General features: G+C 37.9%; 1 long non-coding RNA gene across 3 annotated transcripts; it reads left to right on the top strand.

Annotated features, from left to right (window-relative positions):
* The first annotated feature begins 269 nt into the window (after nucleotides 1-269).
* On the top strand, nucleotides 270-26,166 carry LOC120298294. 3 transcript variants are annotated; one of them, XR_005554029.1, is made up of 4 exons: nucleotides 270-634; nucleotides 14,624-14,814; nucleotides 19,842-20,208; nucleotides 25,553-26,166. It is a non-coding gene; the product is annotated as an uncharacterized LOC120298294 (long non-coding RNA). The 3 variants fall into 3 exon arrangements; XR_005554030.1 differs by lacking the exon at nucleotides 14,624-14,814; XR_005554031.1 differs by lacking the exon at nucleotides 14,624-14,814 and having other exon boundaries at nucleotides 19,826-20,208.

The raw sequence follows: 26,166 nt of genomic DNA, 5'->3' as shown, positions 1-26,166 counted from the left end.
ATGGGTAAGATAAAATGTCTCCTGAATTAAACTCAACTCCAAGAAGTTCATGTTGGGTTTTTGGCAGCAGTAGTGCAGAAGCGGTTTGTCATTTTGGTCTTCCAAGTTGTTGTGTTTTTGTTTTTTTTAACAATCTCTGGGACTGCATTGTGGTTCCCCCACCTAAGTATATACTAGCGCAATCCTGCTCAACTTTTGTTTTTATACCAACAAAGGAACCCATTTATTTGGAAACTCTGCAGTCTTGTCTTCTCTCTGTTACCAGATCATGATTGCAGCAGAGCAGAGAATCCAGCAGTACTCTGAAGACTATGGAGGCTGAGTCTGATTAAGCCAATGTGGAAGAAAGTCCATTTTAGGTTGATTCAATTGATAAAAGAAGGAAACAATTGAATTTTGGCCTTGGGACTAGTAAGACTTGTCTAAATGAGAGGAAAGTGGAGCAAGATTAATGCTTTACTAGATTTCTCTCTCTTTTTTTGTCTTCTTTTTCCACAAGGCTGCAAACATTTGGCCAACTTGAGACATCAATGATGAATTTTTTCTAGTTACAGGGGGTAATCGAGTTAGCAGATGGAACTGAAGTATTACAAGGCATGCTCTCAGTTACAAGAACAGCTGCTTATACTACCAGGTATGTGAAAAGTTTTGAACTATATAGTTAACAAAATACTGAAAATGGAAATGGCTGCAGGGGAATATTGGATGGTATTTTCATCAAACTACATTGGAGTTTTTTGAGAAAGTTTTAACCTAAGAACACAAATTTTAAATAATTCACAAGTCTTGCCTCTAAGGAGTTAGGCTACTTGCTCTTTTGAATGTTAGAGAATTAGCAGGAAACATGGAAAGACAAGCCAATTACTTAGACGCTGTCTGTGGCCACCTGTGTGCAAAGGTTGGCTGCCATAATCAGTTTATTTAAAATGAAAAGTGAGGATTTCTTTTAATTTTGTTTTTAATAAAACCAAATTCTGTTTTCCAAGCTGAGGCCAGAGCTAGGGATAACTCCCTTGCAAGAAAATAGAATAGCCCCTTGGACACTAATTTCATGACAAGCTGAACTTGTCCTAGGAATTTTCTCTCTCTTTTCTGTACTCTTAGTTCTATCATTCAGTATGGAGTAGCATACTAGATATGCCATTTATGATATGTCTGTAAATTAATTCTCCACATACAGAAGGTATTTAGAGAATACATAATATGGACTACTCTCTTCAACCAAAATCTATAAGTATGCTTCCTTTTTTTGCACATGTCCCTGTAGAAGATACAAAAATATGTTGTCTTCCAAGTATAAGAGTGAACCATGGAGACTGTAAAATAGTGTTCCCCCCCCAAACATGGCAACTTAAAATGTGTGAAATGAAACTCCCAGAATTCCCTAGCTAGGGTACTGACTAGGGAATTCTGGGAGCTGAAGCCCACAAGTCTTAAATTTGCCAAGTTTGAAAAACACCGTTGTGATATAAGTCAGTACATTTTATTAACCAAATTGAATCAATAGCAATAGCACTTACTTATTTACATAGTGCTTTACAGCCCTCTCTAAGCAGTTTACAGAGTCAGCATATAGCCCCCAACAATCTGGGTCCTCATTTTACTGACTTTGGAAAGATAGAAGGCTGAGTCAACCTTGAACAGATCAGGCTTGAACTCCTGGCAGTGGGCAGAATTAGTCTGCAATGCTACATTCTAACCACTGCGCCACCATACTACCAGTAGCTAGCAATAACTCCTTGCTGCTAACACACTGTATGCATAGGTACATATTTCCATACTTAGAGATGGTCTTGTCTAATTTTTAGGGGGTGGGAATTTATTGGGTTTTGTATATGGGGTTTTATTTCTGTAAGCCTCCCAGAGTCATCATAAGTGAGTTGGGGGGCATATAAATTTTCTAAATAAATAAATAATACATACATACATAGGTTGTACTGTGCTTTCTGCTAACAAGTTGCCTTGTGTAGATATCTCAGGGCCATCACATTGTAGCACAAGTTGTCCCTTGCCCAACCAAGGTTACTGCTTTTTCATAATGATCATTCTTTTGTGCTACCTCTACAACCATAACTTTCTGCCTCCTGATGAGACAAATCCAAGTTTTTTTATATGTAGTTCTTCTTTCCTAAAAGATACCAGGGTTTTCTATCACAAGATCCCTTCTTTAGATTTATGAAGAGGCATTGAAGCAAAATGTTTCTTGGCCTATGTAAATAAGGGAAGATTAGTGAGGCAGCCCCAGTGGTGAAATTAGATGATCAAAATCTAGGTTTACAGGGGGACAGAGATAGGGGGGGGGGAGAACTTAACTAAGAGGTTGCCTGGGGAGAATTTCTCAAAATTAATGTTGCAGCATTTTCAGACTCTGTGCAAAAGAGTCAGGCTCAGGGTTGGGATTCAGCCGGTTCGCACTGGTTCGGCAGAACCGGTAGCTAATTTTTTGTTGACTTCAGTGAACCGGCTGAAGCCCTAGCCCAGTGGTGGCGAACCTATGGCACGGGTGCCAGAGGCGGCACTCAGAGCCCTCTCTGTGGGCACATGCACCATTGCCCCAGTCCTAGGCCTTCAGCTGGGTTTTATAAAACCTTTTCGCTTTAGGCCTCCGCTGCCGTGTACAAAAAAAGAGGTTCAATCAATCAGTCAATTTCAACTTCTCGCGGGGAAAAAAAAGATCTTGCAAAGTTGGAATTGATTGATTGAACTTTTTAGTCCACCCAGTCTGCTGTTACCACTGCAGCCATGCCCACCCAATGGGCCACACCCACCCAATGGGCCACATCCACCCAGCACCCAACAATGCATAAGTAGGTTTTGGGTTGCAGTTTGGGCACTCGCTCTCTAAAAGGTTCACCATCACTGCCCTAGCCTTTTTTCGCAAGGCCAAGAATGTACCACCGGAAGTGCATGGATGCCACTTCTGGAAGTCTGTTCTAAGCCTTGGAGGCCCAGGCCCAGAATGGACTTCCAGAAGCAGTGTTCATGCAGTGAATTGGTTGTTCAGGTATTTGAATCCCACCACTGGTCAGGCTGTATTACTGACCTTTGATATTGATTGCCCCTCCTCCCCAATCGAAAACAATATAAAGTACATATAATTTTGAAAGGTTTGTCATGCAGGTCAAATGCAAGCATTCCCCTCACATGAATTGAGTTGCCAATCCACATCAAAACAGTGGAACCTTCAAAAATTCAACATGTGCATTATCTCTCCTATCTTGCTTGCTGAAGGTCAAATATGGGATGCCATGAGATATCCTACAGTAGAGTTTCCTAAACTTTCTGGCTTGGCACACTGGCGGAGATGGTGGTAGTAATGGGGTGGAGAAAGAGGATGGTTTCACGCATGCTTCTGCTGCTTTCACAAATGCTGCTGTGCACACACATGCATGCTCACCTACCACTTTTGTAGCCCAGTTCTGAATGGGCTGTGGCCCAGCAGAAGTCTGTGGACCTTGAGTTGGGGACTATTTACTGGAATGATTAGTGAATTCATTGCCCCATTCCACAGACTTTGGGAACCACTAGGGGTGCTATGAACCTACAAAGTATTTTGTAATTTGACTCTGCCCCCTTCCAAATTTGCATCCAAAGCCTTTGGCTAACAATGGGAAGAATTTCTCTGCCAGTATGCTCAAAATAATAATAATAATAATAATAATAACAACAACGACAACGACAACGACAACAACAACAACAATAATAATAATAATTTGGCTTGGACAAATGTGCCACACTTACTATCAAACAAGGAAAAATAGAGAAAACTGAAGGAATCAAGATGCCCCATGAAAATAACATTAAGAGTCTGAATGAGGAAGATTACTACAAATACTTGGATATCCTTCAAGCTGACAACATCAAGCACACTGAAGTCAAGGAAAAGATTAGCAGTGAATACATCAAGAGAGGATCTTAAAGTCCAAACTCAATGGAGGAAATACCATAAAAGCAATCAACACCTGGGCAATTCCAGTCATTAGGTACACAGCTGGAATAGTGGACTGGACTCAAGCAGAACTAAAAGCAATGGATAGGCAGACCAGAAAAATAATGACAATGAATCATGCCCTTCATCCACGCAGTGACATTGATAGACTTTATCTACCAAGGCAAATAGGTGGGCGTGGAATGCTACAAGTACATCAGATGGTTGAAGAAGAAAAAAATGGCTTTGGAAGAATATCTGAAGAACAATGATGAAGATGCACTGAAATTAGTATATCAGGAAGGCTTACTAACTACTGGAGAGACCAAACTGGCCTACAGGAAAGACCAAATGAAGAACAGACTAGAGGCATGGGAAGACAAAGCACTACATGGCCAATACATGAAAAAAATAGCTGGGAAAGCAGATAATAATAAAACCTGGCAATGGCTAAGAGCAGGAAAATTGAAGAAAGAGACCGAGGGACTAATTCTGGCTGCACAAGACCAAGACTTAAGGACAAATGCATATAAATTCAAAATTGAGAAGACAGCAACAGACAGTAAGTGCCGCCTATGCAAAGAAGCTGAAGAAACAGTGGACCACTTGGTAAGCTGTTGCAAGAAGATTGCACAGACTGATTACAAGCAGCGGCACGACAAAGTAGCAACAATGGTGCATTGGAAGATCTGCAAAAAATATCATTTGCCTGTAAGCAAAAACTGGTGGGATCATAAAATAGAGAAAGTCATAGAAAATGATAAAATTAAACTGCTCTGGGACTTCAGAATTCAAACAGACAAACACCTGCAACATAACACCCCAGACTTAACAATTGTCGATAAGAAAGACAAAAAGTCTGGATAGTGGATGTGGCAGTGCCTGGAGACAGCAGAATAGACGAGAAAGAACTGGAGAAGATAACAAAATACAAAGACCTACAAATAGAAATAGAAAGACTGTGGCAAAAGCAAGCAAGGGTAGTACCAATAATAATAGGCTCCTTGGATGCAATCCCAAAACAACTGGAGCACCACTTGAACACCATTGGCATTGACAAATTCGCTATTAGTCAATTGCAAAAGGTGCCTTACTAGGAACTACTTCCATCCTGCAACGATATCTGTAATACCATCAAACATCCACATCTGCCTATCCCAGGTCCTGGGTAAGGACTCAATAGGTAGAAAAATGCCAAATCCAATCTGAACATCTGGCTGACTGTGCGATGATCCATAATAATAATAATAATAAAGTTGGAGAAACTAAGGAGAAACTTCCTGACAGTTAGAACAATTAACCAATGGAACAACCTGCCTCCAATAAATAACTTTATTATTATTATTATTATTATTATTATTATTATTATTATTATTATTATTATTATTATTAATCATCGCACAGTCAGCCAGATGTTCAGACTGGATGTTCAGACTATCAAGTCCTTACCAAGGACCTGGGATTGGCAGATGTGGATGTTTGATGGTATTACAGATATTGTTGCAGGATGGAAGCAGTTATTAGTAAGGCCGCCTTTTGCAATTGACTAATGGCAAATTTGTCAATGTCAATGCTAATGATTATTATTATTATTATTATTATTGTTGTTATTTCCATAATTAGTAAGATAAAAGGAGGAATGAGCAGGTCTGAAATGATCTAAGAGTTTCTGCCTGCCTGTCAATAGGATAACTCTCCCAAAACTAAACAGAATGGGGCAACTTTTGGTATGGGCAGAAAAGCTGGAAAAAGAAAGGTCAAGCTTGAAAATGGGCTACATTTTCAAAAACTCAACATTTCATTTATGAGAAAAGTCAATAGGTAGTGACTTAAAACGTTGGTGACTAATCCATTCTAAAAAAAACCCCTCCTTCCCAGTCACATAATCCAGAGCAAAACAAACAGCCCATCCTGTATTTCCCTGTGCATACATACACAAATACAACCCAAGGTGAAAGATACAAAGGCACCAATGCAGAAGAAAGATGCTGAAAATAATTCCAGCAGGAAGTATGCTCTGCATCCCATTCATACATTCCTTCCAACCTAACAAACTGTAGAAAAGAAACTAGGGAAAGGGTGTGTCTGTTAGCATCATAATATATGTAAAAATTAAATAGAAAGGGATCACATATGGTGGGGAAGAACAGCTTGGTAAAAGAAAGATTGAGTTTTAAAATGTGCCAGATACCACTATGGGCTACAGAGAATGTATCTTTGTGTGTGGGGAGGGGGCAGAGGGCTGCCATTTAGAATGTTGCCAACTCCTCTATTTTAAGACCACCTCCCTCCTGATCACATGACCTACAGTGGAGCTAATAAGGAGTTGAAAAGAATTCTAGAAATTAGGTTCTACAGGGTTTCCCTTCTTTGTTAATTATGAAGATTTGTAAATATGCTAAAATAAGGAACATCCATCAGATTTTACTCCTGCCCACCCATGTTTGGGTGTGCTTGAAATTTCCATTAGAAGATCTCTTAACTATTTTATACCCCCTGATTCCCTTAATGAATATAACTAAATATATAGCAGGGGCTTGCTGATCTGGAGGCTCTTTAGTCCTCTAGATTACTGTATACTGCTCCTAGACTCAGGTACAAGCAAGGACATAATAGGATATTTATACTATTTTGGGATGAGCATGGGTATCTTCATTCATGACAAGATGAGCTTCATTACAAAATCTTTTTATCCTATTGGATTTTAATATGTCCATATATAACAAGTGAATGAAGCCACAAAATGTAGCTGTTTGGTTCCTTGAAATCAGCTAACTCATAGGGGAATGTGTCATTTCCAGGTGGAGGAAAAAATAATTTCTGCTCCTTCTGACTTGAAACTAAACCACTAAAGCAGGGGTGTCAAACTGCCAGCCCATGGGCCATTTTCATCATACCGGAGCTGCACCCACCCCATTGCCGGCAATGGCAAAAAAAGCTCCGATACGTCGTGCGACATCACGTGACATCACGAGTTTGACATGTCTGCACTAAAGAAAGAGTTTTACCATACAAGGAAATGATTTTCCAAAATTTGCTATGATCAAAAGTATTTACATGGTGGCACTACAGTATGTTATATCTAATTAAATGACCACTCAGGCAATGATGGATGGAGTAGTACCTATTATTCTACCCCATCAACATCATGGATATTAAGACAGTGTGCCAGTTTTCATTTTCTTCAATGAAGTGCACATAGAATAGCCAAGATATATTTCATACTACGATGGCATGGTCATGGACAAGAATTTTATCTGACCCAAGAAAATGTGTCTCTACAGGTTTCTAACCCATGCAAATGTGTCTGTACATTTCAGCAGCTGCTTGAAGGCAAACAAGATGTTGGAGTTAACTAAGATGTTGACTTTGACTTAATAGGCCAAGGGTGTCTCCTGTTGCAGTTGCATTTAGAGCAGGAAATGTGTCACTGTGCTCATAAGAGAGGCAAGGTGATTCCTCCCTTTCAACAGACTCCTGTTGGTCATAATTTTAAGTACAAGACCTGGAAGACTTGATGGTGGATTGTTTTGGTGCTAAGCTAGAAATTTGATTTATTTTTTTTTTCTAAAATTACAGTGGAGGTGGTGGACTGTAAGTTGAACCAGCAATGTTGGGAAGAGATCTTTAACCATTGTGACTGCTTTACTGGGATAATTTGTGCAACAGATTTCAGGAATAGAAAGGGACATGGGATTCATAGCTAATGCTATTTTTATATTAAAAAAACCTAGATTAAATTCAGATGGGGTGGGAGTTTGTGGCTCAACATGTTGTATGAACTCATCCATTGCCTTACCATATTGTGTGAACCAGGTCATCAAGTTAAGCTGTTTGTGGTTTGTTTTGGCACAGCATGTTGTTTTTGTTCAAGTCTTAGCATGCTTTATACATTATAGATAGATAAGATTCAGTTCAAACTCTGGTTCTGTGGCAGAGGTCACTTAGCTTCATTTCAAAATATTGGCTGCGTTCACCAACACATTTAACCTTTTTATTGAAAAGGTTAGATTTATTCTAGATTGGCAGAATACATTGAAACATAAACTAATGAAATTAACTGAATTCATACAACATATAACGCTACAAGAAAAAGTTAAAACCTATCAAATGTCATATATTGAGCAAACAGAGACATTACGCCTTTAACTGACCTGTTTGAGCATGTTGTTATGAACCCAGATTCTGAGGAATTGGAGAAAGCAAATGAATGAAGATACAAGCACACACAGAAGATGCTTCATCTAGCCAAAAGGCTGAGCCAAAAATGTTATAGAAGCAAAGTTTCCATGCTTTCAGTACTCAGTCCTATAAAGAGGGCTCACCAAAACAAGGGATAATTGGCTTTCAACTCTCAGAGCAGCTAAAAATTTGGATGTAGGGACTTTTTCAAATTTTGAATGGGATAAGTGGGATGGTGGACCATGTTTGTGATGCAGCCAGAGCAGACTTCACTTCTTCCCACATGTGAACATTCTTCTAGTAAATACCATGTGAAAGTAATATATACCCTACATGAACTGCTGTAGTTGGAAAATGATGGATGATATTAATTTACATTGTTATTTCAAGTCAATGAACTAACCTATTTTGAATTTAAGATTAAATCAGACATTTATAAAATTTAAAGTAGATTGCAATAAAAATAAATATCCATCTTACAAATAATACTAATGGGCTGAAGCTGATCCCATTGGCATCAGGACTGTAAAGGCAAAGGGTTCCAGTCCTACTCTCCTTCAGGGCTTCCAATACAAATTGCCAACTATATAACATCTCCTACAAATTTAACTCCAAATTTTTTTTTAATCCATTTACATCCAGATTACACAACCTTTTTTCAGTCATGAGCTGCCTTAGGAGCTTTGAGTAACATTCCTATGTCCACAGTTCAAAGGCTGAAGAATGAAGAAGTTGTTGAAGCCAGGGCAATCATTTACTGTAATTAAAAATGGCAGTTAACTGAAATGCAGCTAGTATGGCTTTGACAGCTTATCCACTGGTCTAAATTCAAAGGGGAATAAGTAAATAAGCATGAGCATAGCATATCAACCTTTAAATCAAACATATCTTTTCTGAAGTTTCATGAGAGCCCAGGAATAGACACTGCTTCTTTGAGGGGTTTCCTAGCAGGTGCACTCATGTAGCTTGTCATTTTTAAATTACTTTCAAATCAGACACAATCGTGTTTGGTAAAAATAATTTTGCCATGAATCCTCATTGGAAGTGGGCTAAACTAAGGCTTTGATGTATCTCAGATTGTACACTCTGGTTTATATGCTTCTGCTGTAATCAACCAGGATATAAGTTTAATGGAAGCAACCAATTTAAGTCCAATTGCTAAGTATGTTGTTAAATCATTCCTGTTCATCATGACTACAAAAATAGCTTTGAAAAAAAAATCACAGATTGCCTCATTCAGAAAAAGATTAGTTTAATTTTAAAATCACCTGAAATTCTACTGGACTTAGACTGCACACAGAATCAGTGGAATAACATTGCAATGCCTCTGTCTGCAGAGGATTCTGTAGCAATGCACAGAAGCAAAAGCCTCATTTATGTTTAATATTGTAGAGATAGTCCTAGGTTTATAATAGTTTAGTGACTTGAGGTTCAGGTTGCAACGGAAATGAAAAAAAAGTGATTTACGATCATTTTTCATACTTACAACCATTGCAGCATCCCCATGGTCATGTGATCAAAATTCAGATGCTTGGCAACTGACTCATATTTATGATGGTTGCCGTATCCCCGAGTCATGTGATAACCTTTTTTGATCTTCTCACAAGCAAAGTCAATGGGGAAGCCAGATTTACTTATCAACTGTGTTATTAACTTAACAACGGCAGTATTTCACTTAACAACTGTGGCAAGAAATGTCATAAAATGAGGCAAAACTCACTTAACAAATGTCTCACTTAGCAACAGAAAATTTGGGCTCAATTGTGGTTGTAAGTCAAGGACTAGCTGTAGTTTAACTCTTGACATCATTTATTATTTTCAGTTCAAATTAGTCTATGATTTTGGCTGAGGAATTCTGGGAGTTGAAGTCCACAAGTCATAAAAGGGCAAAGTTTGAAGATCCCTGGTATAGAGGAAAGAGATATACTGATAAGTGTTGCTCTTTGTCCCATATTAAAGCATTGTTATTAACTGCATTTGGGGAATTTCCAAGAAATTATCCTCTCTGGATAGATTTAAAACGGGAGAAAAAGGAAAGCAGCTAGACATACTATGTGTGGGGCTTAGTCTTGTACTTATGGGGGTCTACCTCTGGCTGATTATGTAAGATTCCAGTCCTCAGACTTGTCCAAGAAAACTGAAGGGCGAGTAAAGCATGCCAGAAGAATCAACTATTTGATTTGGACAGAGTCAGTGGGAACAATAGCTATATTTCAGATACTTCTGCTTGCTGAAGACCATTTTTCAAGCACCTACTTATCCTCACAGGAAAAAATATTTCCCATTGAAAAAAAAGGGATGTAGCTACATAAACATGGAAAGGGAGTTGTTGGTTTAAAACAGAAAAGCCTGCAGCTGTTGAGAAGATTTGGTTAAAATAGAAACAGGGAACCGGTCAGGTGTAACTTTCTGTTAAATGGAGGCTGATGGGATCTATTTATTTATCTAAATCTCTAAATCTACTGTAGGAAGCTTGGCAGTTACCTGTGAAATGGATCCAATCTTCTGCTATTTCTCCTTTAGACGAGTGGTATCAGGAATTGTGCTTCCCACAGCAACTAAAAGGAAAATAGCTGTTAATAGTTGTGTTGCTGTCATTGGACAAAAGATTGATTTATAAGAGGAACACATCAAAAAGAAAGGACACAAAGGCCTGGACAGCAAAATGGACAACCTACTTTTGAGTGAGACAAGGTAAATTATCAGGCAGGGAAGGCCATTAATGGTCCAGGCAATGTAAAAATGAAGGAGGATAAAAGTCCTGCAACAGAGGTGCACTCTTTGTGGAAAGAGGGCTGCATTAGTCCTACTCCTAATTAGTAGGAACAATAGTAACAGGGCCAAAATAAAACAAATATCATTTAATGATATTTGATATCATTTAACAAACACATTTACATGATGTAATAAAAACAATATAATTATATTTCTTGTGTTTAATTATTCTCCTGGTTCTTTTCTTTTTTGTCCACTGCTTGTATTCTCATGTCAAAAACATTTTTGCCCATGCAGACATAATCAATTATTATTATCCTGATTTGTGAGATATCCTTAATGTGATTATTCACAGTATCCTTCAACAACTTTTCTAACAACAGAAGAAAGGCTTGGTTAACTTGATTAGAATGAAAGCAGTGGTGTGCTGGAGCAAGCTCACAACAGCCAAGTATTAAGTTTTCTTGAATTTTGCAAACTGATTGAGAACGAAGCTGAGTCATGATGCCTACTGTGCTGATCAGCTGTTTGGCAGCTAGCAGGGGGTTATAGCAGTAGCAATAGAGCTGGCAGAGCTGATTGTTAAACAGTTAGCAGCACACTAGTACTGGTTGAATGCCTTAATGGTTATGAGGTCTCTCTCTCTCTCTCTGTGTGTGTGTGTGTGTGTGTGTGTGTGTATGAGAGAGAGAGAGAGAGAGAGAGAGAGAGAGAGAGAGAGAGAGAGAATCTTCAGTTCTTATTTTCAGAATAGAAAACTATTTGTTTTTCCTGCTAGTTTCACGAATATATTGCATTCATTTCTTCTAATTATGATTTTTGTAAATGTAATGTACTGAGCTTAAACTGGTAATAGGTGCAGGGAGCTGCACTGAAACCATTAGCAGACCATGTGGCCTGCTGGGCCAGACTTGCTCTCTGCAAGGGCTGACTAGTATGCATTTGAGCGGGAGAATGTATAAATAGGGGCAGAGCCATCTTGTTTGAGTTCTGTTTTGTCTTCAGTAAAGAAGTACCTGTGCTACTACTCCCACCTCTACAATGCTGAACCCAGCAAGAAATAGAACAGCAAAGATCTCAAATTCAATGTAAAAAGCTTGAGAAACTTGGAAAGTTTCAAACTATATTCTACCTGTATTTCACTGTCCTTTTCTTCAAATACATATGAATGGGTTTGTTAATAGCATTCCCTTATGTTATTAAAAGTCTTTGTATGTTATACTTACAAATACATGCAATTTTAATCCATTTTTCTGACACACTTTTAACTATTGATCTACACTGCAGAATTCATATTTTTTCAATAACTACCTTTAGATTTGAATATCAATTCAAAAGGGTGCACTTAAGTAAGCTTGCATTCAGACGTCAAAAAACTTTCTCCCATCCCTAGTAAATGAAAAATAAAAGTAGAGCAATGGAGATATTGCAGAGGTAGCTTTACTTCACAGCCATTCTGCACATCATTTTTTTCTGGGTACAAATCACTGTTTAACTATAAGCTAACAAAAAGACATGCTAAGCCATAGTCAGCATTGCTTAAATAAGAGCTACCATTATTGGTTATTGAGATTAATGGACCTTTCACCTAACCACAAAGTGACCCTTTCCCCTGGTTTGGATGACATGTTAAGCCAAACCACAATATGGCTGAGTGCTTTGTGCAAACATGGTCAATATCAGGGACTAGGAGACGTTTCCTGAAATCCATCCGTATGATTCAATATATTTAGCAAAGAAATAGATACCTAATTAGCATTGAACAATGGGTTCAAGACCAAGATAAAACTGCAGGTGCATACTTCACTTCTGGCCATATGATGTCCAGGAATGGTGAGTCTGTCATGATGTTCAGCTTTCACTCTTTTTCAAGAAGTGAAAGAAAGTTGAGTGGAAAGGGGTTGGAGGGGGTTGGGGAGAGGCTAAGCTTTTAAAAAAGTGGATGTCATATTTTACTAACTTGCAAAAGTGTGTTTCCACTTAAAGGCTAATTGACATCTCCCACATCAGACAGTCAGCACTATCTTGTCAAGTGGATTACCCCTGATCTGTGCTTTGTCTCAGCTGTGGATTAAGCAGTGTAATGCTATCCTATTTAATATTTTAACCGTATGGGCTGCAATTTCACAGACAATTATATAACAAGGAAAGCCTCCCACTAGTCAGTTGCAGCCCGGAGGACAGTTATTTTGTCATAGGAAGCTTTTAGGGATGTGATAGGCAGTCTGCACCCTTATTCTGCTGCTGCCACCATCTTCCACATTCTCTTTCACACAGAAACTCATTGTCTCATCCATCTGGATTCATCTGATGTTGGGTAGTGATCAGAAGCTGCCTCATTTTAAAATTTGCTTTGTCCTCTTTCAGGCCTCTTCTGAATCTCAGAGTTCAAGTTCAAGTTCAACAGCATTTAGACTTATATACTGCTTCACAATGCTTTACAACCCTCTCTAAGTGGTTTACAGAGTTCAGTTTATTGCATCTCCCCCCACCAACAATCTGGGTCCTTATTTTACCAATCTCGGAAGGTTGGAAGGCTGAGTCAACCTTGAGTTGCTGAGATTCGAACTGCAAAACTGCTGGCAGCCAGCAGGCAGTGATGTTTATCTCCACTGAATAAATAATGGCAGACTAAAAACAAAGTTATTAGAAGTGGGGCGGCCCCCAGCAATGGGATAGGGCTTGTATGATGAGAATATTATGATTCCTATAATGAGATATTTTCTGCCTTTTCTCAGGGATCCCAACCTGGATTTCCTCTAAATTAGTCTGACAGTGACTACCCAAAATCACCCAGTGAGCGTTTATTTTTGAGAATGACTTTGAACCAGGATCTCCTTAATCCTAATTCTAAATTCTAACTATTACACTGCATTAGTTTTCAGAGGAATTCTCCTTTGTGTTAATATCTTCTCAATTAATCGTTGCAAGAGGCATGGTTCAATACTATTGTGGCAAGTCTAGATCTCAAATGGCCATCTCTGAGAGGGTCCTGTTAGTCTCAACTGAGAGAGAGAGACAGATGCATCATTTTTTACAGATATAATTCTATTTCACATTCACAATAATGTGATTTTTTTTTTTAAAAAAATGATTACCTCAAAAAAAAAAAAATCTTTCCGCATTCATAATGATAGGGAGTTTCTTTCCAAAGGTTTTTACATGTACATTTTTCTCTCCAAAAAAGAGAAAGTGTTGCATTATTTAAAAATGAAAAGCAATCTGCCAACTTGCAGTCTACAAAATCCGGCTAATCTCATATCTGTATTTATCAAAATTGAATTCTCCATGTCTCCTAAAGCCAGAATCTACTCTGCTATTAGGCAGAGGGAAGAAATTGCCTGAGGCCGCTGATTTTGAGTGTCATGAAAAAGTAGCAAATGGTTAGATAAGTACAAGCTCTGTTTCTACTTTCCAAAGGAGATATTTGTGGGATTTTCTCCCTCAAAAGGCCCAAAAAGAAGGAAAAAAAAGTCAGTCTTGGACATAGTACAGTCTGAATGGAGGAAGCAAATGCCATTTCTATTCTACCTCAAGTGGCAAAATGTCTTGGTTGGCCTCCTTTAAGCCCAAGATGAACTCTTGCATTCAATTCACCAAACTTTAAATTGCTTCACTCTGGCAGATTGTGGTTTAGATTTGCCGAGTGCCAAGGTAATATCGGTTAGCTCTGGGTTACTAGGGTTGAGCCAAAATGGAAGGAGGTAGGGTAATGTGGTAATTTGCTTCCCCTGCAAAATGTGTTCCTGCTTTTTGGAAGTTTTCCTCAAGGCTAATTTTGGAATTTGTTTTCCATAGGGATTGCTGCAGAGAAAAGTTATGACACCACCCAAACCATTTAGGCAATGCACACATGAAGCTTTGTGGTAATCCCAGTTGGCTGCAGTTTCAGCAAAAAAAAAATTTCCTTTGAAAAATGACCCCTCTTAATATCAACAACATCATCCCAGAGCCAGTGAGAGGCCAAATGAAGTTACCTCAAAATAAAGGTAAACCAGAGTAGTGCCTTCATTCTGAATAAAATTTTATTATCTTCACTGTTGCCACACAATCTACTAGATTTGGCTGTATGTTCTCCTAGCATCAGTGTAGAAGCTATAGCTATCTGACAGATTTTGGCACCAAGGCTATGGTCAATCTAAGTTCCAAACAGTAGTACAGTATAGGTTTCAGACTTTATGGAAACCCTTTGGCCTGTCCAAATATTCTTTCATTGTGTTAGCTTTATATGATATTTTTCCACCCTTTATCCATATCCAAAAGAAGATATTCAAGCATAGCTCTGCAATAAATTCTGTATTCTAAAGATGCTTTGGAATTCACCACAAGAAATTTGAAAGCTGGCTATGCAACTGCAAATACATAAGAAGTGGGATTTTCCCTACTGAAATATCTTCTGTTTGATATATCTTCTAGAGCTCTGTATTGTTCTTGGATCTGACCCAATCAGGCAGGGATTTTTTGGCCTGGATCTTTTAAAGTGAATTAATATTCATCCTACCCTACTTAAATTGGAAAAGACTTCTAGCAATATAAAGCCTAGGGACAAGAGGATCAGTACAATACAATATATTTTACTGTCTGTAAAAAAGTAGCATTCTTGTCCACTAGCAGTTAGTGTTTAAAAAAAGTTGAAAAAAAGTTAAAATAAAAGTTGCACTTTTATTTTTAATTTCCCCTAATGGAGGTTTTAGAACATGTGTGAATGCCTACATGTACATAGAAATGCATGGGAATGAGCTTGGCAGGAAGATAATAGAGAATGAGAGTGAACAATATGGGGAATTTGCAAGGAGTGAGAAATTAGATCAGTGGTTTCTCAACTTCGACAACTTTAAAAGGAGTAGACTTCAACTCTAGAATTCCCTAGCCTAGACAGACTAGAGGGGAGAAAGAAAGAGGGTTATGATGCAGCAAGCCACAACATTTTGAGCCATTCTCCAATTGCTTCTGCTTTTCAAATACTGTAAAGAAACTTGAAGAGATTTTTTTTTTTCTCCACAGCTCTCACCCTGATTTACCAAATCTGGTTCCGTTCTGTTCTGATTATGGGAGTTATCTTTCTGCAAAATAGTTCCAAGTGATTTTTTTACAAAATTCCAATATTTCATTAGATTTGAAAGAAGGTACACGGTAGAGGAAGTATGCCAAGCATGGCTGCAAGATCTTTTCAACCACTTTATCAGTAGTGACTGCAGATGGCATCTGAACAAAATAATATGTTGTTTCTTGGACGTTTTTCCTCCAGGAAGTAATCAGGATGAAAGCACGTGTGTCTCAGTGTCCATGTGAGTCATCTCAGAATGGAAAGATAGATAGATAGATAGATAGATAGATAGATAGATAGATAGATAGATAGATAGATAGGAGAGAGAGAGAGAGAGAGAGAGAGAGAGAGAGAGAGAGAGAGAGAGAGAGAGAGAGAGAGAGAGAGAAGTCTCTGTTTCTACTCTGGGTTATATCTATAAGTGTTTGTGTATACATGTACCCTGGGAAACACAAGATTGATTGTATGTGCTCCATTCTGGATCATAGGTCTAGGTGGGAAAGGGAAGATGAATTAAGAATGGAGCAACTGGCAGCATTTTGAATTGTTGCCCAGCTCCTCTAATAAAGTGATGCATTGGAGAAAGTTTATATTTTTTTATTTTTTGCAGCCTCTGTCTGGTCCATTTACAAAGGTCTTTTTTTTTTTTTTGGCTGCCTTTTTCCCTATACCAAATATTATCTTACAGACAGACAGATAGACAAGGTCCCAAGTTCCCCTACGTAATTTCTTTCTAACCATTTATTGGGAAGAAAAAGCAATTCAGTCAGAAAGAAAAAGCCAATCCATCCTCACATCTAAGGACTGCAGGTCTTAAAACAATAAAACTCTCCTTAGCCTCCACTTTGTGCAAAAACAAATCAAAACCAAAGGCCAGATCCAGTATATTGAGTCTGGTTCTTTTCTGTCTAGTTTGAGCAGTTGCTCTATAGGGAAAGGTGTGAAGTCATCAAATCCTCTTTCTTTTATTGCACTTTTTGTCCCCTGCTAGCTGTAAAAAGTGTGCCAGCAATTCTGCAACCAGAATTGCAGAACCTCCTATTCTCAGTAACTAGAACTGTGCCACATGTTTCTGGAGAAGAGGAACTATTTTTAAACCATGTCTAAAAAGCAGATACCAGGAACAGAGCATGTGCTTGCTTTGGGGGGAGGTGGGGAAGAAATGATCCTGGAACAACCAAAATCCCCTCTCATCTACCCCTCTCCCACGCACATACAAGAGGAAGAAAAAAAATGTGAGCATCTTCCAGAGCTAGGGAAAGAACAAGAAGCTATCAGAGAAAGAAAACAGAATATGCTAATTTCATTCCAGGTTTCTTCATTGGAGTTCTATGTTCAGGAAGAGATAACATCTTTGACGTGCCTCAGTTCTAATGGGTTAGAAGCACTGTGACAATTCCATAAGAAGGAATGCCATCTATAGCTGAATTTATTCCTCCTGAATCTGAAGAGTTGTGTTTTTGTTTTTGTTTTTCCCTAGAGCAGGGATGTCAAACTGCCGGCCTGCAGGCTGGTTGCATCATAAGTAGGCCGTGCCCACCTCAGCTCTGGCAATGCAAAAAAAGTCATGATACGTCATGACATGTCACGTGATGTGGCGAGTTTGACACCCATGCCCTAGAGCATGTAGTTTGGATCTTTAAAATAATAATTCAGTGATTGATTCTTTCATTCCCTGGAATTGATTCTTTGTGTGCTGCTTCATCATATTGACATGAAATTGCTAGCTGCTTGGAGGCTGGTCAAAGAAAGATTGCCTAAGAAAGTCTAGGATATAAACATGCTGGCTATCATCATTTGAGGGAAGCATATAACTCAATACTGACAGAGTACATGTTTGACAGGAAGAAGAAGCAGGGACAATTTTCAACTTTTTTGCTACATTTATCAGGATAGGAAAGATCTCTGAAATTCAAGGAAGCTACTATCATTCATAATATTGCATGCAAAATACAAGTGATCTGATCTGCTATAAGGCCATATGCTGTTATGGAAATCCATCTGCCTCCAGTCAGTTTGGTCATTCCTCCATTCATTTTCACATTGCTCTTAAACGAAACTTCCATGTCTGATTACTCTTTAAATGTAATGCCATTCTCAGATTTTGTTCTATGACTTTATTTTTGTGTTCCTTAGTTTTACTCTGTTGTTTTATTTGATATCCATTAGGGGGGAGAGTACAATGTATCGATTTAAAATAACACCAACAAATCAGTGTTTTCATCTTTCTCTCTGCCTAGACTTGGCTTCTGTTAAAATCTGACTTTTATTTTATATATACTTCCCAAAAGGCAGTCCTGGCTGGAAATTGATGCTTTCTTCATGGAAAATGGGCCATCGTGTGCAAAGCCACACTCTCAACAATCAGTGGTTTAGAGCTGTTTGTTTTTCAAATACTTTAATTGCATGGTCTACCCATAAGTGATCAGTTTTGAAAATTATATCTCCATGCTAACTGCAACCAGATGGATGGGGGAAAAAATAAGCCATGTTTTAAAAGAGCTAATTCTTTCCTCTATAAGAGTAAAAACAAACAAACAAACAAACAAAAATATGTGCTTGCTCCTATTGTTTGCTTAGTTTTGGTTAATTTCATAGACATTTCCCCTGCAGACAAATCAAAGAAAATCCAGATTTATATATTTTTGTCCTGGCTTAGTGGAGACTAAGAAACCAGATTTTTGTAGACAATGTCCAATGCCATATAGGCTGCTGACCTGCTGTATAGGCAGCTACTTCTAGCTACTTTTATGTTGAGGAAACATAAAACCCAGGTTAGGAGTTATAGGTTTTCTTTTTTAAACATAGATTTGAGGCTGGTACTTGCCTTTTTCATTAGCAACTGCACAAAACAAAAAATTCTCATATGTTCATTCTCAAAAGAACTAAATTACCTATTTTTATAAATAAGAGGCTAATGCAGGAATATGTGGTGTCACTGAAGAAACAATGCTTGTGAGAGACACACAGTACCATATACTGGGTCGAAGTGGAACAAAATTAAGGGGATAAGGCTGAGTTTAGTACTTGTATGGGTTTAATCTGCCCATACTATGTGATCTGTTATATTCATCTGGAAAATAAAACTCAATTGCTGGTATGACTGATTCAGAATTTTGACAATTCAAGCCGAATATTTATCCTATATGAAATTGATAGATACTATTCCATTTTTTTTAGAAAAGACAATGTTTTTAAAAGTTTAGATTATGCCAATATAATTGAAAACATAAATTCTGCCAAGCTCAACAATTCTTTCAGATATAGAATTCAGATTTTTAGTCTAGGAATTCTAGAAGAGGTAGCACTATTTCAGAGTAACCAATTTGAATTTTGTGTCAAAAGCTTATTCAACCTCTCTTTTGATTTTCTTTTTAAAACAATATGTCATAATATCAGCCCACAGGTTTTCATGATAACAATAACCAGCCTCAAGAACTGAGAAAGAATTACTTGAATCTGTGATATTCTGTGTTGTCCAAAATGATGCTCCAGGAGAGTATTCATAGTTAAGTGGAGGAAACAGACTGACATGGCAGTGACATAGTAATCTTTCCTACTGTTCATATGTGACTGGGAAGAGAGTGATAGAGGTATAAGAACAAAAAATGTGCTCCCTGCTATATTTTACATCCCTTGTTTCCCTGTGATCATCAATAAGGAGTAGCATTTGTCCTTGATTTGCTTTTCACTTGCATCTGGATTTTATTGTAGTCATTCAAACCTTGCTGACCTTTTATGCAGATTATTGCTTATCCTTGTATTTGCCCTATTAAAAACCTGTTCAGTATTTCTAATGAGTTGTACTCACATATATTTCAAAAATGCATCTGATTCTTTCAAAGAATCAAAAGGCAGTGAGATATCCAAGAAGGTGTTATCTTCCCATCATAGTGTTGCATGAATTATTTATCTTATTCATATTATAACGACAATCATGATGCTTCAATTAGATCTTTGTGGTTCCAGAACAACAACAACAACAAAAGGCCAATTTTCCTCAAGATGGTGCCCTCCAGACAGTTGGACTATCATTCTCATAATCTTTAATCATGATAACTATTAGTTGGAGAAGTCTATATTTCTCTACTGAATCTAATGAAGATCTACTGAATATTGAAGATACATTGAAGAACAACCTAAAGAATCATCACCAATGCTTGTCTTGTTTACAGAATTTTTGGCATATTTATTAAATAAGGAAGATCAAGATGATTAAAAATAAAAAGAATATCAAGTTGGTTTATTTCATGAAGGTTAAGCTAGATATATTGTTATCTCTGATAACCCTTAATGAATCAGGACTGAACTACAAGCTTTAAGGATCTTTTTACAGGTAAGTGATGGGATATGAGAAGAAGAGATCATTTCTTATATTTTAAAAGAAAGTGATGTTTCTAAAATTGTTTATACTTGTGATGAAGGAGGAAGTTATTTCTTTATATGTTTCTTTTCTTTTTCTATGGTATATGCTTTTCTTTATTTTCTATTTTTCCTGGGTTTTTCACTTTCTATTTTTTTTTCTTTTAATTTCCTTTTTTTTAGATTGTCAGTTTTTATATGTAAAATTTGTTTTAGGTTGTTATGGCTATTTGATATTGCTTTTGCTTCTAACATGTAGTAAGATTATTTCCATGGATGATGAATATACTAACAGTACTGACATCTCAATGGATGGGATGACAGTAATACCTGGGAGTCCACCAGGGTAGAGTATGACTTGAAGTTTTGGGAAGTTTAGAGGGCAAAGGTTTGGCCAGTCTCATATAGACAAATGCATATTTCGGATGACATAACTTCTTAGTCGATGTCATATCCAGCAAAAGGATAAAACTGGATTTAAAAAATAAAATAGCAGCTGGGCTTCAGTTATCAACATGTACTAAGATATCTAGGAATGGTTAATTAATTGATAATTGTTACACCCAACCTGACCACAAAGCTGGTATCATGGAAACTCAAATGAATGGTACTTCAATGTATTGCATAAAGAAACATGGAATCAAGCGTTCAAAACCACTCCTGTGTTAAAGAATTTACATTTTGGGAAAGCCTATAAAAATCTTGGCAGATTCCTCACAATCTTCATGTACATGGTGCAATATTCATGACAATGTTTATTTCTCAGTAACTTATGCATATAAGGCAGTGACACGGGCTGAAGCCAAGAATCCACAAATTGAATCATTTATGGAAGTGCATAAGCCAATAACTGCTGTTTGTATTTTTTACAAAATTCTAAATGAGCATATCATTCATACTTAAAAGATGACCTATGTACCAAAAAAAAAGTGCCCATATCTAACAACCAGAGAAGTTTCATACCATACATCCTTTCAAGCATGGTGAGACAGTCTCCTCAGCTGAGGTTCAAGCCTATATTGACCTGATTGTGGAGTCTCTTTCTTTTACAGATAGGAAACTGAAACAAATAAAGCATAAAGTGGCTTTTTATGAACTGGACTGAGAATTATGACAAGAATGTTTTCAATATTTGAGAGCGCATATGAGCTATCTATGGTTGAAAAGGCTGTTTTTAGGGACAGAAAAGCAGTGGATTACATCAAGTCTCTGAAATGGCATGTTATTTAAGATTCATGAAGAGCCATTTGTGATTGATAGATATAAAAGACAAACATAGGATAACATTCAAGATATTGCCAATATGCTAGCATATGTCCATCATTCCAGCCTTTATGCCTCTGTATCTTCAAAAAGCTCACTAGCAAAGGAAATATGAGAGTATCAGTACCAGTCCTTTCTGGTGGAATTTAAATGTTTATCTCACAATTATAGATTATTATTCTTTTTATCCTCAGATTTGTCATATGTATAATACTATCAGCACTTCAGTGATTGTTGGCCTGAAGGCAATGTTTTCATAACTTAGAATTCTTTAAACATTTATTGGTAACAATGGGCTCCAATGTTCTAGTCTAGAATTCAATCAGCTTGCCAGACTGGAATTTTCACCATACCATGTCTAATCCAAATTGCCCTCAGGCCTTTTGAAAAAGTCAATCTGAAGTTAAAAATGTTGAGGAGGAAAACAAAATTGGTGGTAGATGTCTAAACAAACACTATTACTTGTACTGTACTTTTAGATGATGGCGGTTCCCCAAAGGATCTATTCCTCCTGTTCATAGTTTGATGAATTATTGAGAGGAGAGAAAAATCAAAGAATTCAAGTAGAAACAACCTTTTGACAGAGCTACCACAGCTGAAATCTGAGATCTTGTTTGTCTGAAAGGGTTTTGGCCCAATTTCTGGGACCAGCAGAGGATTATTAAACAAAATATCATTGCATAATCTTATCTGGTGCAGATGGACCAAGAAAAAGCTCTGTTGGGATTAGGATGTTACATAGATGCCTAATGGCTTTCAGAACAAGAACCTCAAGACTCCCCTGAAATACATCTTCAAAAGAACCCTATTAATGATGGGAACAAGGCAGTCTTTCTAGAAGATAAAGACCCCTAAAGGAGATAGGTATAAATGTAGGGAAATGATTAATAATGGTCCACTAGAGAATGAATGCTAATATTTTCTTCTCTACAGATGCTAGTTGTGATATATTTTGAGATTGTTTTTTATTTAACAAGGGGAAAATGGCATGATTAGTATAATTTAGAGATATTGCCATGCTAGGAAGACTAGAATGGCTATGTGGAAATGGCAGCTCATCAGTATCAGAATTTTTTCCATAATCGTGCAAGTGCTCCAAGATTGCCGGTTTTCTTTTGAAAGCTTATCTCTGGGTATGCTGGGAGAAATACAAGCTGGGGGAAGGCACCAGAAGCAGCCTATTTAATCTGCATCCAAAGACACTGAAAGGATACCTTACCAGCTATATCGGAACCATGAAGGGAACAAAATGGCCTCATTTTAAAAGATGCTGAGAAGTGGTGAGGGTGGGGGTTGAAGGAAGGGAAGGCAAATCAATATCCTCTTGGATGGGAATCTAAGCAAATGGCATCTATTAGAAGCTTACTCTCCTGGCTTCCCTTCAAAAGGGCAATTGCACAATGATGTTTTCTAGACCAGGAGTCTCCAATCTTGGCAACTTTAAGACTTGTAGACTTCAACTCCCAGAATTCCTCAGCCATCCAAGCTGGCTGAGGAATTCTGGGAGTTGAAGTCCACAAGTCTTAAAGTTGCCATGGTTGGAGACCCCTGGTCTAGACCACCTGCCTTTTCATCTTGCATCTTTCCTGCATCCACTTTAAAAGGCAATGTGATCTTTCTAGGCTCTTTTGCTTGTTTTCAAAAAAACTGTACATCAGCTACTATGAGTTATGTTTGTGAGTCTGGGGTTTGTAATCTAGAACCAATGCAGTATCATATCCTTGGCAATGAATTACTAAGCACAGTCAGGGCTTACTGGCCATCAGGAGGTTTGTACCTTTCTTCAGATCCAGGCCTAAATAAACATGTCTTTCTTCTCTTTACCAAAATGAAAGAGTACAATTGGCAATTCCTTTTACATTTCTGTGCTTGCCATGGATTAAACTGCTGTTGCCTTCAGTGCAGACATGCACCAGTTCTGCCTTGAGATATCTTTACCTTGTCAGGGTAGCAAGTTACTAGGATGAGATCATGAGATCTGGGTGGTGGGACAAGCCAAGAATCCTTCCAATGAAAATTGGAAATTGCCTTCTCGAGCACTAGGCAGTGATTACGCTGCCATTTCTGAAATGACATTTGCAGCTTTAAAACAGCATTTCTTTATCTACAGAAATGACTCTAGTGATATAGCCCCTATATGGGTAGTCCTCAACTTACAACCACAATTGGCACCCAAATTTATATTGCTAAGTGAGAAATTTGTGAAGTGACTTTTGCCCCATTTTACGACTTTTCTTGCTACATTTGTTACTGCAGTTGTTAAATTAGTAACATCGCTGTTAAGTGAATCTGGCTTTCCCATTGACTTTGCTTGTCAGAAGGTCACAAAAGGTGATCAGGTGACACGGCAACTGTCATAAATATGAACCAATTGTCAAGTGTCCAAATTTTGATCACTTGACCATGGGGATGCTGCAATGGTCATAAGTGTGAAAAATAATAAGTTACTTTTTTCAGTGCCATTGTATCTTCACTAAACAGTCACTAAATGAACTGGTGTAAGCCAAGGACTACCGGTATAGCATGGCAGTAGATAAAAATGGTTTGCAATTGAAACTTCCCAGTTACCACCATCTTCATGCATTAAGGGGCTGGTTTTGCCCTGCAAGTGAAACTGCCCATTAACAAAGAAACACCCCCCCCCGACCCTGCAATATTGCTCAGCAGTTCCTCCATATTATCTGCATGAGTTTTCATTGCACTCCTTTTTGCCTTGCTAGCTGTAAAGTTCTATTCATCTTTGATGAGCAGGCAAGAAGAATTTCTGAGCCTTGGCTGCTACTAATTTCATTTAAATATCTTCTCAAAGATGTTCCTAGAACAGTGGTTCTCAACCTTTTTAATGCTGCGACCCCCAACCGGTCGTAAGTCGAGGACTACTCAACTGGTGCAGCACCGTTTGCAGAATGGGACTTTTGGCCAGCTCAGCAGGGCAGGGACAGCCTGGACAATTTCCTATTGGCTTTTGAAAGCCAATAAAATTAGACTCTATTCAAGAGAGTCTATTCTATTGGCTTTCAAAAGCCAATAGAATAAAAGGGAGTAGCACAGCTAGGGAAAAGGGGGAAAAAATGGCAGACTGCGTTGTTTGGTGACTCCTGTGAAATGGTCGTTTGACCCCAAATGGGGTCCCGACCCACAGATTGAGAACCACTGTCCTAGAAGTATGCAATAATAATATTGTATGAACCAAGTCACAATTAAAATCATTGAGTTAACATACTTCAAAAAAAATAATAATAATAGAAATGCAATTGTAGAAAGAATCCAAAGAGCCAGGTTACCTTCCAAAACTGGAGGGTGAACTGATATATGTGCCTATGTATATGGGGGTAAGATAGAGAGATACTCAATATTTCAAATGGTCTCCTTTCTGTTATCTCTCTATTTTTCTTTCTGTTCTTGGTTGTTGAACACCCACCCACGCACCTACCCCTCCACCCACCCATCCCCACTGCCTTTATATTAACAAATTTCTTTTCTTTGTCGAAAGAGATTTGAGTTTTGGGGCTGCTTTGTTTTACAAGGCCATGCTTCATCTCTCCCAACTGCTGCTAATTCATCTCTCCCCATTGCTCCCCATTGCTGCAATATTTTCCATGTGAAGTCACATGACTTGAAATAAACACATTTCCAGCATCAGCAACTTCTCAAGCGAAGAGTCCAGCTGGATTTTAAGTGCAATTTCTATGATGGGAAGAAGCCAGTCCTTACAATGGCTGGCTTGGAGTAAGCTTTGTACTGTGCCTACTTGAAAATGATTATAAATATGTGGATCTCTTTTGCCTTTTTTTCCCCTTTCCCAGAAACTATGTTAGATTAAATTTACTGGTTTGAAAAGACATAAAATAGGCTGGCAATATTAAATCGGATGTTTTTCTTGGTAGCTGCATATATATTTTTTCTATTTTCTGTGGAAAAATGCAACCATCGAAAGTGTAAGCTGCTCCTTTGAACGGTTGGGATGGTGCTTGGCAACTTTCCTTTCTCAGAGGCCTTTTATATTATTATTGCGCAGCCCAAATTTAGGGCTCTAACTGATTTTTTTCTGATAGATGGCAGAGGCAGAAAGATCAGACAAGAAAATGAGATTCAAGAAGAACTGGCAAACCTCAAGACGGATTAAACAAAGCCAACTTGGATAAAATAAGGACGGACCAAAAATGAAGTGTAGTATTTAACCACAATCAACCTGGGGGAAAAAAAAAACATTTGTGCCACGAACAAAGTTGGTCTTGTTTGCCTGATTTTTAAAGGTTTGATTTAAAATCATCTTCCCTGTATTTTCCAGGCTGGATTAATATGCTTCTGAACTCAAAAGCAATGACTTCTATTTTCTTTGTGATGGGACAAGATTGCAGGAACACAAGGAGAAATACTCTGCAGAAGTCTCCCATCACCTAGTATCTGCATTATATGTTGAACTACATTTTCCGTAAACTCATAATCAAGTGTGACTATTGCAGCGGTTCTCAACCTGTGGGTGGCGACCCTTTTGGGAGTCGAACGATGTTCTCACCCACAGCTCAAGGTAGGGAAACTTACACAATCCTTCTCAAGTGGTTGTCCTGTCTATTTTTGAAAACCTCCAGTGATGAAGAATAATAGAATAGAATAATAACTTTATTGTCACTTTAAATGTACACTAATTGGCATACATTAAAATGAA

The sequence above is a fragment of the Crotalus tigris genome, unplaced genomic scaffold (genome assembly GCF_016545835.1).
Source record: "Crotalus tigris isolate CLP2741 ecotype Arizona unplaced genomic scaffold, ASM1654583v1 scf7180000023829.5930981, whole genome shotgun sequence".
Lineage (NCBI taxonomy): Eukaryota > Metazoa > Chordata > Lepidosauria > Squamata > Viperidae > Crotalus > Crotalus tigris.
This window is presented reverse-complemented; position numbering and strand designations above follow the sequence as displayed.